This window comes from Balaenoptera musculus, chromosome X (genome assembly GCF_009873245.2).
Source record: "Balaenoptera musculus isolate JJ_BM4_2016_0621 chromosome X, mBalMus1.pri.v3, whole genome shotgun sequence".
In the NCBI taxonomy this organism is placed as follows: Eukaryota; Metazoa; Chordata; class Mammalia; order Artiodactyla; family Balaenopteridae; genus Balaenoptera; species Balaenoptera musculus.
Window position 1 is genome coordinate 75,885,726 of NC_045806.1, and position 5,417 is coordinate 75,891,142.

Consider the following 5,417-nt stretch of genomic DNA (forward strand, 5'->3'; position numbering starts at 1 on the left):
TTGATTAATATATGTCTTGGTGTGTTTCTCCTTGGATTTATCCTTTGTGGGATTCTCTGCACTTCCTGGACTTGATCAACTATTTCCTTTCTCATATTAGGGAAGTTTTCAACTATAATCTCTTCAAATATTTTCTCAGTCCCTTTCTTTTTCTCTTCTTCTTCTGGGACCCCTATAATTCGAATGTTGGTGCATTTAATGTTCTCCCAGAGGTCTCTGATACTGTCCTAAATTCTTTTCATTCTTTTTTTTTTTTATTCTGCTCTGCAGTGGTTATTTCCACTATTTTATCTTCCAAGTCACTTATCCATTCTTCTGCCTTAGTTATTCTGCTATTGATTCCTTCTAGAGCATTTTTAATTTCATTTATTGTGTTGTTCCTCATTGCTTGTTTGCTCTTTAGCTCTTCTACATCCTTGTTAAACATTTCTTGTATTTTCTCCATTCTATTTCCAAGATTCTGGATCATCTTTACCATCATTATTCTGAATTCTTTTTCAGGTAGACTGCCTAGTTCCTCTTCATTTGTTTGGTCTGGTGGGTTTTTACCTGCTTCCTTCATCTCCTGTGTATTTCTCTGTCTTCTCATTTTGCTTAACTTACTGTGTTTGGGGTCTCCTTTTCACAGGCTGCAGGTTCGTAGTTCCCATTGTTTTTGGTGTCTGCCCCAGTGGTTAAGGTTGCTTCAGTGGGTTGTGTAGGCTTCCTGGTAGAGGGGACTAGTGCCTGTGTTCTGGTGGATGAGGCTGGATGTTGTCTTTCTGGTTGGCAGGTCCGCATCTGTGGTGTGTTTTTGGGAATCTGTGACCTTATTATGATTTTAGGTAGCCTCTCTGCTAATGGGTGGGGTTGTGCTTCTGTCTTCGTAGTTGTTTGGCATAGGGTGTCCAGCACTGTAGCTTGCTGGTCGTTGATTGGAGCTGGGTCTTGGTGTTGAGATGGAGATCTCTGGGAGATTTTCACTCTTTGATATTACATGGAGCTGGGAGGTCTCTGGCAGACCAGTGTCCTGAACTCGGCTCTCCCACCTCAGAGTCACAGGCCTGACGCCTGGCTGGAGCACCAACACCCTGTCATCAACACGGTTCTGAATAGAAGGGGAAAAAAAAGGGAAGAAAGAAAGAAAAAATAAAATAAAATAAAATAAAGTAAAATAAAAAAAAGTTATTAAAATAAAAATAAAAAATTATTAAAAATAAAGAAAAAATTTAAAGTAATTAGAAAAGAGAAAGAAAGATATAAAAAAGAGAGCAACCAAACCAAAATAGAAATCCACCAATGATAACATGTGCTAAAAAGTATACTAAAAAAAAAAAAAAAAAACAAAAGGAACCAAAAACCGAACAGGCAGAACCCTAGGAAAAATGGTAAAAGCAAACTATACAGACATAATCACACACAGAAGCATACACATACACACTCACAAAAAGAGGAAAAAGGCAAAAAAAGTATATCATTGTTCCCAAAGTCCACCTCTTCAATTTGGGGTGATTCATTGTCTATTCAGGTATTCCACAGATGCAGGGTACATGAAGTTGTTTGTGGAGATTTAATCCTGCTGCTCCTGAGGCTCCTGGGAGAGATTTCCCTTTCTCTTCTTTTTTTGCACAGCTTCTGGTGTTCAGCTTTCGATTTTGCCCCGCCTCTGTATGTAGGTCACCTGAGGGCGTCTGTTCTTCACTCATACAGGATGGGGTTAAAGTAGCAGCTGATTAGGTGGCTCTGGCTCACTCAGGCCAGGGAGGAGGGAGGGGTACGGATTGAGGGGCGAGATTGGGGTGGCAGAGCCCAGTGTGACGTTGCTACAGCCTGAGGCATGCCACGTGCTCTCCTGGGGAAATTGTCCCTGGATCATGGGACCCTGGCAGTGGCGGGCTGCACAGGCTCTTGGGAGGGGAGGTGTGGATAGTGACCTGTATTTGCACACAGGCTTCTTGGTGGCTGCAGCAGGAGCCTTAGCGTCTCACGCCCGTCTCTGGTGTCCACGCTGATAGCCGCAGCTCGAGCTCATCTCTGGAGCTCGTTTAGGAGGCGCTCTTAATCCCCTTTCCTCGTGCACCATAAAACAAAGAGGCAAGAAAAAGTCTCTTGCCTCTTCGGCAGTTCCAGACCTTTTCCCGGAGACACTCCTGGCTAGCTCTGGTGCACTAGCCTCCTTCAGGCTATGTTCACGCAGCCAACCCCAGTCCTCTCCCTGGGATCCGACCTCCGAAGCTGGAGCCTCAGTTCCCAGCCCCCACCCACCCCAGCTGTTGAGCAGAGAAGCCTCTCTGGCTGGTGAGTGCTGGCTGGCACTGATCCTCTATGCAGGAATCTCTCTGCTTTGCCCTCCGCACCCTGTTGCTGCACTCTCCTCTGTGGCTCCAAAGCTTCCCCCCTCTGCTACCCTCAGTCTCCGCCTGTGAAAGGGGCTTCCGAGTGTGTGGAAACATTTCCTCCTTCACAGCTCCCTCCCACTGGTGCAGGTCCTGTCCCTATTCTTTTGACTCTGTTTTTTCTTTTTTCTTTTGCCCTATCCAGGTACGTGGGGAGAGTTTCTTGCCTTTTGATAGGTCTGAGTTCTTCTGCCAGCAGTCAGTATGTGTTCTGTAGGAGTTGTTCCACATGTAGATGTATTTCTGATGTACTTGTGGGGAGGAAGGTGATCTCCACTTCTTACTCTTCTGCCATCTTGAAGCTCCTCCTGATTATTTCTTGTTAAGATATATTAATCAGCTGTATTTCCTAGGTGATCTCATTTTGCATTTGATAAAATTTGATAATGAAAATATTATTTTAATTGGTGATAAATTTTAAGAAATCACTTTTATGCAATAATGAAAAGTACGTAAAATATAATCATGTTTCAGCATAATAAATTTATCACAGAATAATGTAGTTACAATATTAAATAACATTTAGGGGGAAAAGTTTAAATGGAATAGCCACAAACTCTAACAAATTTGAAAGCATTGTCATTAAAGAACCTTTAAAATGTTAGCAAGTAGATATAATAAAGCTGAAGAATAAAAAATAGCACATAAAGGAAACTTCCATTCAATTGAAAATAATTATTTTAAAAGGGTTTAAAAACAGCACTAATGCTTTTTGTTTACCATAATTTAGTTAAGGAGATTTAGGAGTTCCTGTGTATATTATAATGTTGGAATAATTGAGGAAGCAAGATTGTTTTACGAATCTACTTTTCCATATTTAAGTGTATAGCTACACTCTTGTATAAACTGTGAAACTATAATCTTTTGAAAATTAGCAAAAGTATCAAAATGTGAAGAATTTTTAAAAAATAACATAAAACATAACCTGGACTAAAATAAGCAAACCAAACCAATTTTTAAAAGATAATCTTCAGAGATGTATTCATTTACCTCTCTAACCTTTTAACCAGGAGAAAGCTTTGGTTATAGCTATCGGATTCTAATACAATTCTCTGTAAGAAAGTCCATCAATAAATAAAAGTAATTTGTTGAGGAGTATAGGCTATACATAATGCAAATCAACAGACTGATCATTTGCAGCACTAAACATATATGTGTTTTATAGAATAATTTAGAACATGTCTGGCTATATTTAATCCATGAAAAATTTTTGCCAAATCATTTTAGCTTAGCTTGCAATTTCTGAAAGGTGCTGTTGACATTTGGAGCAGGGCAATGATTTGTTCTGTCATACTATTCCATTTATTGGATAATGTTTACACCTTAGGCCCCACAGTAATAAGTGCTAGTAGCACTGGTAATTGTCACAACTAAAAATGCCCTAACACATGTCTAAGAGAGGAGAACACTCCTAAGTTCATAACCACTGGCAGTATATATTTGAAGATAACGTTAATTGCCTTTATTTCAAAACTAGCTAACCTACCTCATTTTGTTATGCAAACAATTATGAAATTACTTGAGTTCTATTTTTTTCCAACAAAGATAGAATTAGGTTGTGTTTCCTTTACCATTTTATATAATTAGACATAGCATACATGAATATAAAAGTGCAAAACTGAAATTTTCAGTCAAATGATTTACCATAAAGTAAAAACTCATGTAAGTACTACTCAGGTCAAGAAATAGAACAATGCCAGCAGCCTCAAAGTCCACTTCTGTCACCTCCAAATTACTACACTCACCTATTCTATAAATGAAAATAACTGTCCTGACCTAAATGGTACTCTTGGTTTAGTTTTCTTTGTGGCTTTTCCCCTTAAACATGTAACCTATTAACACTATATTTGAGTTTGTTTGTTTACTTTTTATAGAGATAGAAATGGAAAAATATATTAGTTTTGTATACTTCCACTCAAACTTAGGTTTATGAGATCCATTCATGTTGATGAATGGAAAATGATATAATAATACTAGTGGATTTCAATATCTTACTTTCAACAATGGATAGATCATTCAGATAGAAAATGCACAAGGAAATATTAGAGTTGACCATACTTTAAACCAAATGAACCTAACGGACATATATAGAACATTCCACCCAGTAGCAGCAGAATACATATTCTTCTCAAGCACACATGGAACATTCTCCAAAATAGATCATAAGATAGGCCACAAAACAAGTTTTAATAAATTTTAAGAAGATTGCAATCATACTAAGTATCTTTTTCCACCACAATGGTATAGAGCTAGACATCAACACCAAGAGGAAATCTGGAAAGTTTACAAATGTAAAAACTAAACAACACACTCTTTAACAGCAAATGGGTTAAAGAAGAAAGCAAAAGCAAAATCAAGAAATATCTTGAAACAAATGAAAATGGAAGCACAGCATATCAAAACCTATGGTATGCTGCAAAAGCAGTTCTTAAAGGGATGTTTTAATAATAAATACATATATTAAGAAAAAAGAAATATCTCAAATGAACAACCTAACTTTACACCTCAAGAACTAAAAAAAAGAACAAACTGAGCCCAAAATGAGTAGAAGTAAGGAAATAACAAAGAGTCAAAATAAAGAGAGTAAAGTAAAACAGTAGAAAAGATCAATGAAACTAAGACTTGATTTTTTAAAAAGATAATAAAATTGACAAACCTTTAGCCCCACTAACAAGAAAAGAGAAGACTGAAATTAATAAAATCATAAATGAAAGAGGACACATTACAACTGTCATAAGAGACTGCTATGAACAATTAATGCTAACAAATTAGATAATCTAAAAGAAATAAATTCCTAAAACATACAACCTACTAAGACTGAATCATGAAATATAGAAATTATGAAGAAACCTGTAAGTAGTAAGGAGACTGAATCAATAATCAAAAATCTCCCAACACAGAAAAGCCTAAGACCAAATGGTTTCACTGGTGAATTCTACTAAAATATTTAAATAATTAACATGAATCACCAAACGCTTCTAAAAAATTATAGAGGAGAAAACATTCCTAAACTCATTTTACATTGCCAGTGGTACCCAGATG